Source organism: Canis lupus, chromosome 19 (genome assembly GCF_048164855.1).
Source record: "Canis lupus baileyi chromosome 19, mCanLup2.hap1, whole genome shotgun sequence".
In the NCBI taxonomy this organism is placed as follows: domain Eukaryota; kingdom Metazoa; phylum Chordata; class Mammalia; order Carnivora; family Canidae; genus Canis; species Canis lupus.
Genome location: NC_132856.1, coordinates 42688429 through 42700369, shown reverse-complemented (window position 1 = coordinate 42700369; position 11941 = coordinate 42688429). Strand labels below are relative to the sequence as shown.

General features: G+C 40.7%; 1 protein-coding gene across 36 annotated transcripts in view; it reads right to left on the bottom strand.

Annotated features, from left to right (window-relative positions):
* MAP4 (microtubule associated protein 4) overlaps positions 1 to 11941 on the bottom strand; it is a 204522-nt gene that overhangs the window by 34540 nt on the left and 158041 nt on the right. The gene's annotated exons all lie outside the window — the stretch shown is intronic.

The following is an 11941-nucleotide window of genomic DNA, read 5'->3' as shown; positions in this document are numbered from 1 at the left end:
GCTGGTGGTGATGCCATCCTCCTGTCCTGGAGTTGCTTCCCTTGAGCCCTGAGCCACTGCATGAAAGTTAGGGTTCCAGACACTGGTTTCTTGCTCCTTAACATAGCAGGTGGGGAGGTCAGCAGCCCCAGGGAAATTCAGATCCGGCTGGCTCCTGGTCTCTGGCCCATTCTTCCCTGCTACTGTTCCCTGAACTATAGAGGCTTTGTTTCTGTCTGGACCCTCTCCGGGTCCCACAGGGAACTCAGCTGTCTTCTGGTGCACCGAGTTCCCCTCCGAGGAATGGCAGGTTTCTGAAATCACATATCTGCTCTCAAGGTGACCCGAGGTTGCTTGATACTCCTTGTCCTGCACTTCGATGCTGGGCTCTTTGTCTAGCTTCCCTTCAAAGAAGCAAAGCTTATTCTGCTCCAGGAAGCTGGCATTCTTCACGAGCCCATCTTTCAGCTGCCCGTCCATGCTGACATTCAGTCCGATTTCATTCAGTTTGCCCTCTGTCCTCTGCCACTCAAATCCAGCTTGGCTGATTTCTTTCGGGGGGTCCATTCGGCACTCTGCAGGCTCACCCTTACAGAGCTGGCTTACAGCAGCAGTGCGAGAGGAAGGCTGCTTGTCTGAGAGCGACATCGTCTCTTCGACTGCTCTCCCCCCTCGCTCCTGGAGCTCTAACACCACCTACGATCACACAGAGCTAGCAGTGACATCACACCAAGTCCCCAGTATTCATGACAAAACCTATCTTTCCCCTGAAGCTCCTCTCTCTTCAGGCAGCTGGCTAAATGTATTTACTAGTGTGAAAGAACAAATGAAAAAGAAAGAAAGAACCTGCTACTTTCTGCACAAATGCCACTGTTAAACTGAAAGTGTAATTTCCTGTTAGCTAGCACTCTGTTCAGCTCTGCAATTTACAACACGGGATGGTGCCAATCTGGGTACTGAGGATAGTAATTACTCTGGCTTTCACTAATATAGATACTTGCATACCCACATGTTCACTTATCTGACACTATGCCCACGCTTCCCCATTCACCCACTCAAAAATGGTTTTAAAAATAGGCAAGACTCATTTGCCAATCCCCAGTCATAACCCGTAAAGAACAATGATTTCAGAAAATGGCTCAAAACTTCACTTAAAAAAGACCTTAATATAGTGTCAAAATTGGAGGCATTCATTTCTTAGAGCACGAGTGGGTTTGCTGTCATAGTAACTTATCAAATTCACTTGAAAACTGACAAGTGGAGTTCCCAAAGCCCAGGGAGAGCTTCATCTGTAGCTCTGCACTGTGGAAGGGTTTCATAAAGGGTTCCTTCATGGGTTTCAGCAATATGGGCTTTGGAAATGTGTATCCCAGTTATGAGACACTTGTGTGACAACATACCCCCTTGCACTTTTACTCCTGACCCTGCTCCCCGCTAGTTCCTTAGAGAAGCTGGGTCCCTCCCTCCTGCACCAGCCCCGCTCTTTCTAGCCAGCCAACTGCTTAGTTGCCATGTGAACACACAGGGGCAGCTCATTTTCCTCTGGCAATCTGTGACAGGGCCCACTGCCCCTGTTTAATCTAGCATGACTCTTTGCTGTGCTCACTTCTGAGTTTATAAGCTGTACATTCAGGACTGAAGGATCCATAAAAGAAAATTCTTGAAAAAGAAAGTTACACTGAAAGGACAGGCCATATTCTACCTTGAAAACAGTTGATTTTTGTTGCTTCACCTATAGTCACTATCATGTGCAAACATACTATACTATGAAATATTCTATCAAGAATATATGAGATGGGGGCAACCCTGGTGGTTCAGTGGTTTGGTGCTACCTTCAGCCTAGGGCATGATCCTGGGGACCCGGGATCAGGTCCCATGTCGGGCTCCCTGCATGGGGCCTACTTTTCCCTCTGCCTGTGTCTCTGCCTCTCTCTCTCTGTCTCTCATGAATAAATAAATAAAATCTTAAAAAAAAAAAAAAAGAATATATGAGATGCCTTTTTCCAAGATGAAGAAAAGTCAGACTGGATTATTTAAAAGCCATCTGCCATTAACTGCACTAATCTGGTTAAAGTTTTTTAATAATGCTTTTTAAAAAGGGGGGCAAGTTAAGATTGTTCTCTTTGATCTATAAAATGTGACGAGATAACCATAGCCCAGCCCAGGAAAGTTTCCTTAATTGGAGCCTCTGTCTCCAAACACCCTTTTCTCTACTACTCATACCACTCATATAACTTGTCTCCAGTCCCCAGCTACAGCACAGGAACCAGCCACATACACCTTCTGCAGTACTTAATACTGGGCTACGTTCATGGTCAGGAGTGGTGGGGTTGAAATCCTAAAAAAAATGTGCATTTCCATTTAACCTCTGTCCTGAACATAAACTGAGCCTCTTGTTCCTCTTGACCCTAAGCAGTTTAGTAATAATACATGTGAAAGCCAACAAAGGTTCACTGGCAAGGAACCAGGGTCATCTCACTCTGCCAAAAAGCTCTCACCAAGGAAAAGAAAGTGAGGACGCATAGTGAAATGAAGGGGGTGCCAGAAGGGTTATGACTCTATTAAATAATTGGGGAAAAAGAAAGATGAGAGTCTTGGATACAGAAAGGCTTGGTGATGAAATATATCTGAATTCTGGCTTCCTTACCTTTTCAATATATACATTATATGTGAATGATATAATTAAGTATGTATAATATATGATGAAAGTTACCATAGCCTGGCAGGAGGCTGTTATTGCAAGCCAGAGATAAATTTTAGAAAATACCTTAGAAATCAGTTATGTCTCAACAACTCCATCCACTCAGAAACTAGTCATTCTCTACCCCCCAAAATGCAGGCACACACAGCCTCAATTCACTGACACCTTCTACCTCTGGTTTATGGGGAAAAAAATAATTAAGCTTGGTTTTAAAATCTCTCTGTGGGGCAGTGCGGGTGGCCCAGCGGTTTAGCGCCGCCTTCAGTCCGGGGCGTGATCCTGGAGATCTGGGATCAAGTCCCGCATCAGGCTCCCTGCATGGAGCCTGCTTCTCCCTCTGCCTCTCTCTCTCTCTCTCTCTCTGTGTCTCTATGAATAAATAAAATCTTTAAAAAAATAAATAAAATCTCTCTGTGCCACTTTAAATAGTTATGATTCTGACCAACGCACTTAACTACTCCTTGCTTCAGTTTCTTTATCCATAGAATGCAGAGAATCTTGAAAGTAGTTTCCAGTCTCACAGTTTTAACACTCCTACATCCCAATGAAAGGACTGAAACGTGCATCAAGGAATCAAAGGTTGCTATATCCAACTCAAGAGTGAATTAAAAAAAAAAAAAAAGAGTGAATTAAACTTGTGGCTCCACTAGCCAGTATGCTTGTTAAACCCCACACCTCCCCATGTGAGGGTGCTGTGTATTGGCAGAAGCATGACTAGGGGAGGTAGCAGCATGTCTGATGAGGGGGGCTGTCTGAGTTGGCTGCCATATTCTGCTAAGCACACCTTCTACCACTGAGCTACACCACCGGTGCCCTTGGCTGCCATATTCTGAAGGGGCAGAAAGAGCTTAGGTGAAGAACAAGCATGGACACACCTGTTCCTTAGAGTCAAATGATTTTTAGTTCTAGCCAGCCTATCCAAACCTTCCCACTGGCACCAATAACAAACAAAACAAACAAAGCTAAGGCAATAACCTTCAAATTCCACTTTTCTTGTCTCAATGACTCTGTAAGTAGCAAAGTCAGCCAAAGTCCAGAAGTGGGAACCAGAAGAATGAAGCTGAACAGTCATAAAGGAGCACATATTCTTAGCACATTTACTTATAAAAAATGTGGTCAGCCTGAAAGATAACAATGATGTGGCATGTGGCTACTGCACCAAACAGAAGCCTCAGAGTTATAAGGCTCAAGGGTCAGAGAGCTGAAGACGCAATGAAGGGGTCTGTGGCCAAGAGGTTTAAGACCAGACGGAAAGCTCAGAGTCAGGTGAGTACCCAAAACATGATGTCTGCTAGGTGCTCAAGCCTGCATATAAGCTTGGTGTCACCAAGAGGAGAACATAAGGCATAATATGAGGACACCCACAGAATCCACTCCTTGTGTCGGTATGAAGTAATAGAACACAAAACACATTTAACACAGAGAATGTACCCACTGGTGTTAGTTTAAAAAACAAAACAAAACAAAACCACCACTAAGAAAAAGCATTTGTGTATGATGTAGGTTTTACCACTTCCAATAAGGGAATTGATGTGGAATGATAAAACAGAAGTCCCTGGACTGGAGAATTTACTGCATGAGGTCCCTTCTGACAAAAGTAGGCAAAAATAAACCACTACAACCAAGAAATACCATACAAACCCCAATTTCAATAATTAACAAATAAGAGAAAATGAAAAGTCAGCTAGCTCTCAAAATCTGAGGAAATAAAATAATATCCTATTCTCCCTATCTCTGAGGACAAGGATCATTTTGTCCTATTTTAAAATTTTTATTATTTTTTAAGTTTTTATTTGTTTTTGTTTTTTTATTAAGTTTTTATTTGAATCACTCAATGCTCATCACAAGTGCCCTCCTTAACACCATGACCTGTTTCCCCCATCCCCCTATCCCCTTCCCTCTGGTAACCATCACTGTTTTCTGTTGTTAAGAGTCTTTTTTTTGGTTTGTCTCTCTTTTTTCCATTACTCCTTTGTTTCTTAAATGGATAAGGATCATTTTATAAAAATAGTACTGCAAGGACAATGAATTATGTGCTACAGTACAGAATGAGAATGCTGGAAAAAAAAAAAAAAGAATGCTGGAACTCCTCTAACTTAATCTTCTATTTTGAAGAAGAGCAAATGGGATCTAGAGGGGGAAAAATGCAGTGGTTTGCCTGAGATTAAATGGTGAGTGAATGGAAACATCACATGGAAGATGCCCAGTTTTTGACTGCCAGTCTTCCCACACCACTGAGCAAAACATCTTAGTCACTAGATGCCTCTCCTTTTCATGGTTTCTTTTTGTTCAGTGAAGACAAGTACCACAGGCTTTAGTTCACAATTATAATTTACCTTGTTGTGATCAATTCAAAACTTCCAAATTAATGTACAATGTGTATATGCATATGTGTCTGGGGTGCAAAGCAAACCTGAAATAAAGCTTGAGAAAAAGAAGCAATGCAGTTAGTTTTAGTGCCTACTTTAAACCTTCATCATGGTCTTGTTTTGTCTTAATTATGCAAAGAATGGGGAAGGTCTGAATAACTTCTTCCTTAGCAATCTTTGGTTATTAGTTTCCCATTCTTAAGAGAACTTAAACTTATGTTTTTGTATAGTGCCTCAACACTGTGAGCTTCCTTCATGGTGCTTTTGAATAGGAAGATAGGTCCTGCTTCGATAAGAAAAAGTGGAGATCAGAGACTTTTACACAGGGAAGGAGAAAGAGTGGCTTAGAGTTTGATTAAGCTTGTGCTTTTGGGATCCCTGGGTGGCGCAGCGGTTTGGCGCCTGCCTTTGGCCCAGGGCGCGATCCTGGAGACCCGGGATCGAATCCCACGTCGGGCTCCCGGTGCATGGAGCCTGCTTCTCCCTCTGCCTGTGTCTCTGCTCCTCTCTCTCTCTCTCTGTGACTATCATGAGTAAATAAAAAAATTAAAAAAAAAAAAAAAAAAAAAAAAAAAAAAAAAAAAGCTTGTGCTTTTATAACACATACCAAGAAAGAAATCACATGGAACAAGAATTACTGGGTTTAAAGATTTCCAAATGACATGAATGGCACCTGGGGAAAACCTAGTACAGAATTATTAGTAAAATCTAAGGATAGTTCTGTCAGTGCTCTGGTCTGATTCAGAATTACAGACATGGCTTCACTCAAAGAATGCACATTCACCCACAAGATATAACTGTAGCAAGGAACTCAAACCTCCCCCAGCCACTGTGCTATCTTATCAAGTTGGTGGAAGAACAAATAAGAAGTCTTAAAAGGCTGAGCATGTCTAGGCAAAAATAAATGTACTTAAGAACCAGAAGGTTTCAATTCTAGACTCAGCTGCCATTGGAATGCCTTTCCTCTAGGTTCTACTTATTGCTATAGAACTCACTTCATGGGATCCCTTAGTGGCTCAGCAGTGCCTGCCTTTGGCCCAGGGCATGATCCTGGAGTCCCGGGATCGAGTCCCACATCAGGCTCCTGGCATGGAGCTTGCTTCTCCCTCTGTCTGTGTCTCTCATGAATAAATAAATAAAATCTTAAAAAAAACAAAAAACAAAAAAAAAAACACCCCTCACTTCAATGTCACCTCTGTGAAGTCTCCAAGACCCTACCCCCAAGCTGACTCATGCATGTTTTTATAACATATACTTGCTCTACCCCGTCTTAGGATTCAGCAACTATACCATAATCTTATGTGCCTTTCCTGGAATTACCAGAAAGCGAGATGACCAGTCCATCTTTGCCATCAGGGTGTCCAGCAGTTGGATACACATTAAGTAGGCTGTCAGTAAAGTTCTCTCAGTGGAAGGATGAATGGATTCCTTTTATATGGACTCCGTATCATTTGACCTGACCCTTCCTATCATTAAACTAATCTAGAGAGGTTCTGGAAGGTCCTTTGGGTTAAAGACTTATGTTCCATTCTGAGTCTAAGGAAAGTGCATAGATTCCCATGTGTCTGGTCCGGAGGTAGTTTCTAAGGCTCTTTTTATCAGACCATATAATGACATGTCTAGCTCCCAAGCGTGTTGGCACAGCTTGAAGGTCTCTGATCTCAGCAGATGCACTGGCAGATGTTTCTGTTTTTGCCTGTGCCTTGAGCTAGTATTCAACCTGTTTAGGGCCTTGGTTTTGATATGTTCCACAACTGGTTTCTCTGCATCTTTCCTATCGGTTACCAAGGCAACAAAGTACTTTCCAGATTGACCAAATGTTCCATTATTGTCTCCAGGAAACAATTTCTAATAAATTATCATTATAATAACAGTCAATAATTCTACTGATCACAATGATTGATGATACTCTTTATTAATAAACCTGAGGCTATGAAGTTGCAATCTAAGTTTCTTACCTGGAAGTAAATTATGTGTTTATACACACATACATATATACAAAAACATTTCAAAGCCATATTTTACTGAACTTCTGAAACATTTCTTAGTACATGTTTAACTCGAGAAAACTGATTCTCCCTAATTAAGCTTCAAAGATTGGGAAGCAAATAGGATCAAAAAACAAGCCAGCAATCTAACTTATGTGACTCCTGATAAAGATAATTCGCATTTTGGGACTCACAAAATGGAGGTCTGGCTCACATCACAAATCCGAAGCTTAAAAATCTAAGTCTGCATTTTTTGGGACATGCCTCAGTTTAAGGAAACCTGACATGCCAATCACAACCCTCTACCTCAGCGTTAGCTAGCTTACCTTACCCTAGAAAACAGGGCCTGCTAGCCTTATAAGGAAATCACTGACCTCTTGGTCATGCTGTTACACAGTGCCTCTTGTAATGCTATAAAACTTACTCTTGCCCAAAATCCATCTGGAAGAGAGCACCTCTCCTTGTTAGGCACCGTACTCCTCTAATCCGTGGATTGTTTTCCTTTGAATAAAGGACCTCAAACTCCTTACTAAATTGTACTATTTTTGTCATTTGACATCCTAAAACATTAAAATATTTATAGATGGAAAGTCTCCCAAGAAGTAGGACTTGGAAATTCTAACCTTTTGTTCTTCTAGCATAGTACCGACCCTCCCATGGCCTCCCAGAAAAAGAAAAGAGAAGCATCCAACTAAAATAGGTAATCTCACCCCTCTTGATCTCTTCCACCATAAAGTCTAAGATCCTCTGCTTATGGAGGCAACACATGGCTCCCAGGATCCTTTGAGAGTTTATATTCTTCCTCTCAATCTCATCTCAAAATGTCTCACATATCTCCCTGTTTCCCAATTTGATTTATATGCCAGTCACTCCAAAATATTTGCTACTTCTCAAAATAGTCCATGCACTTGTACTTCACTATGCCTTTACACAGTCTATCCCCTAGAACGCTTTACTTGACTTGGCTCCATAAACTCATAGGTCACTAGAACTTGTATTATGGAACTTCTTTCACTAGAGTAAATTATCTGTTTATGTGTTTATCTTCCTATTCTAGAATCCCTGAGGAGTAGAGAATGTTTCATTAATCTACCCTTAGAATGTGGGAGTAATGTTACCCAGTGTCTATTGAATAAATGGACTAAATACTAAAAAGTCCAAATTATGCTGAGTGTCCACTATTTACAAAGCAATAAGCAATGTTTGTGTGACAATTAGATTTCTGTCTAAACTTATGCAAATTACCATCATTGTTAAACAGTTTAAAAACTAACAATTTCAATCTGCTCACAGGTGAAGTGACCTGTTCCAACATCTGAGGTTAAAATACAGGGTAAGGAAAATAAAGGGAAATGCAATAAAGGAAAGACCTCTTTATTATCCACTTCATATTTTACTTTATCTTATTATTATTATTTTTTAAGATTTTATTTTTCAGTATCTCTATACCCAGTGTGGGGCTCAAACTTCTAACCCCCGAATCAAGAACTGCCTGCACTACCAATTGAGCCAGCCAGATTAATCTGCCCACTTCATTTTTTTTTTCACTTCATATATTAAAGAAGGAAATATATCCACAACATCAAGAATCAGGAGCTAAATTGTTTATCATTTGTTTTCTGAATCCTCCAATGCTACTGTCACCAGAAGATTAAAGTGACCAGCGAGGGGAGTGTGAGGGAAAGAACCTCATTTTTAAGTAGAAAAATTAATATTTGCTGGACTCATCTCGAAGAATATTCACATGTACTGGTCAAATGAGGCAAACAGTAGCCCAAACTCTTTGAGGGTTAAAAGAGTTTAAGACAATGCTGAGCTTCTTTTTTTTTTTTTTTTTTTTAGTAAAGTTGCCCTTTATTTTTTTTAATTTTCTTTTAAATTTATTTATGATAGTCACAGAGAGAGAGAGAGAGAGGCAGAGACACAGGCAGAGGGAGAAGCAGGCTCCATGCACCGGGAGCCCGATGTGGGATTCGATCCCGGGTCTCCAGGATCGTGCCCTGGGCCAAAGGCAGGCGCCAAACCGCTGTGCCACCCAGGGATCCCCACAATGCTGAGTTTCAAAAAATGGTAGCTACGTTGAGTTGTATGAATTTCCCATTACGGTTCTTTAATATATAGCCATTTTTTAAAAAGCCAGGGAATGAGCAGGTAAGTGGGAAGAAAGCAGAAAAAAAAGAGGTATTACCAAAGATACTTCTCCGGTTGTAAAATTGTAGCAAGTTTTAAGATTACAAATGTTTTTTTCATCTGCTGAGCATATTTTATTTATGAAACTGTTAGATCTGGGGTTTATAAATTACTTTGAGTTTCATGCCAAGAGAACTTCCCACCATAAACTGACATTCCCAGCTGTTGAAAGAAGGGCTCAGGCAAATTGAAGAAAAAGAAATGAAGCCAGGAAAAAGGAGGCCAGGCTCTAACTATGGCAAAGGGAAGGGCCTGTCTACAGGGATCTGTGGTGACTGTCACCCTCACAGCATATGCCAAGTGCACTGTCACTCACAGCTCTACCTGGCTGCCAGTGAAGCAACTGGTGCGAAGCAACAGCACAGACTTGAGTCCAGCAGAGGGTCGTCTTTTCACATCTGCTCTTCCATTCACAAAAAACAGTCCCAAAGGAAGGCCTTTTCTGCTGAGATGAGCTTCAATTTCCCCAAGTATCATGATCCTCCCTGCCTAGAACATGCTGAATATGTGAAGAAACCTTCTGCTAAAGTTGCCGTAAACTTGAGAGAAGCATGAAAACATAACGAGATGAAACATTAAGAGCGTATAGTTAGCAATATATTCACTTTCCCTATTTCCAAAGAGGATAAGACTAGCAAAAGAGAATTCATTTAGGGGCACCTGGGTGGTTCAGTCAATTGAGTGGTCAACTTTTGATTTCCACTCAGGTCATGATCTAACAGATGGTGGGATCAAACCTCGCGCTGGGCTCCATGCTCAGCTTGAATTCGGCCTGGTCCTTTCCCTCTCCCCTTTCCCCACTTTTTCTTCCTCTCAAATAAATAAATAAAAGATAATTCATTTGTAATTTTTAAAATGTCATTAGGCAGCATATATATGTAAAGCTCAATACTAGTTTTTAGGGAAAATACATGAATATATCCAACAAAGTTTCTGCCTGGAGAATAAAATGTTAGAGTCAAAAGACCTAGATCCCAATCCCAAATTAGCCTCTGATTCAAAATTTATGCCCTCATGATGTGTTTCCATTTCTCTACCTAAAAAAGTGTTTAGTTAGTGCTTAGATAGTAGAATAAAAATATAATGACTAATTGTCAACATTCATCTGTTTCTTATTAAGAACCTAAAATTTCTAGAAGGTTCCTTTGAGGCAAGAATGAGAAAAAGCACAAGCCTTAGAATCAGAAAGTCTTGGGTTCAAATTCTACTTCTGAGACTATATTATCTGCATGACTTTAATGTAAAGAGTCTCCATTTTCTCATCTGTAAAATGGAGAGAATACTTTATAGTACAGTTATGTGTATATGACTAGCTACCTACCCATCAATGGGTAATTAGGCACAGGGTATTCACTCAGTAGATGGTAGTTGCTATCAATCACTGGCAAGCTGAGGGCAGGCAGTTAACACGAATGCTCTGAAGTGAAGAACAAAGAAAACATTTAATAAGGCCAGGTCTAGAACCAATTATGGATGAAACCTCAGAGCCTACATGACCAATGGTGGTTGAGTATGATGGGCCAATCTGCCTGGTCTCCTATCACAAATCACTATACTCCCCATTCCACTCAGTTCCCTGCCTCAGAGCCCTAGCTTGCCTAAAGCTCTATTATCTGCACACTAATCTGCTTTCTGGACATGTTGGAATGAGCCTTACTAGAAACACACAAGTTATATGTGAAGAAAACATCAAAATACCAGTGAGGGAGGAGGGCATGGAAATCTGAATGTGTGAGGTTACTGAACATGGTGCCTTACTGTGTGGTTGGATAGAAAACCTCACCATACAAGACATCACCTCTTGGGTACCTGGGTGGGTTGGTCAGCTAAGCATCTGCCTTCTGTTCAGGTAATGATCCCAGGGACCCGGGATCAAGCCCTACATCAGGATCCCTGCTCAGCGGGGAGTCTGCTTCTTCCTCTGCCTCCGTCCCTCCTCCCTACTCATGCTCTCTCTCAAATAAATAAATAAAATCTTAGAAAAAACAAAAAACAAAAAAAAAACCCTCTAAGAAACCAAGACATCACCTCTCCCTAGGATAACCGACACATTTAATGTGATTCAAAGAAAAAGGCTGACTGGATTTTTATTTATTTTTTACAAAACGACATAATTCTCAATTTTATATGTAGTAATGAACAGGCAGGAAGAGTCAGGAAAACTCTACAAAACAGTAATAAGGTGAGAAGTGGGACTAGACCTATTAAATATGAAAATATATGATTATGCCACACTGTGCTACTGAAGCTTCAATGGAAAGACCAATGGATCCGGAAATAGACCAAACACACACAGGATTATACAGCATGACAACAGTGGCACTTCAGCAGGAGACAGATTAGACACCTGTTGATAGATGATCAAGTAATCCTACGTCACATCTCATGAACGACACAGACACACACACACACAGTCAATTCTACACTGATCAAAGATTCAAATGTGAAAAATTAAAAATAAAAATTATTTTTATAAACTCAGAGTAGGAATGGATGGATGCTTAACTGACTGAGCCACTCAGGCACCCCTAAATAAATTCTCTTTTGCTAGTCTTATCCTCTTTGGAAATAGGGGAAGTGAATATATTGCTAACCATATGGTCTTTTATAAACTTGATAATACACAAAGAAGTCACTTAATAAGTAAAACAGAATAAATCTATGCCAAGAAATAAATGTTCACCTATAAGATCAGCACACATAATAAAAAGTAC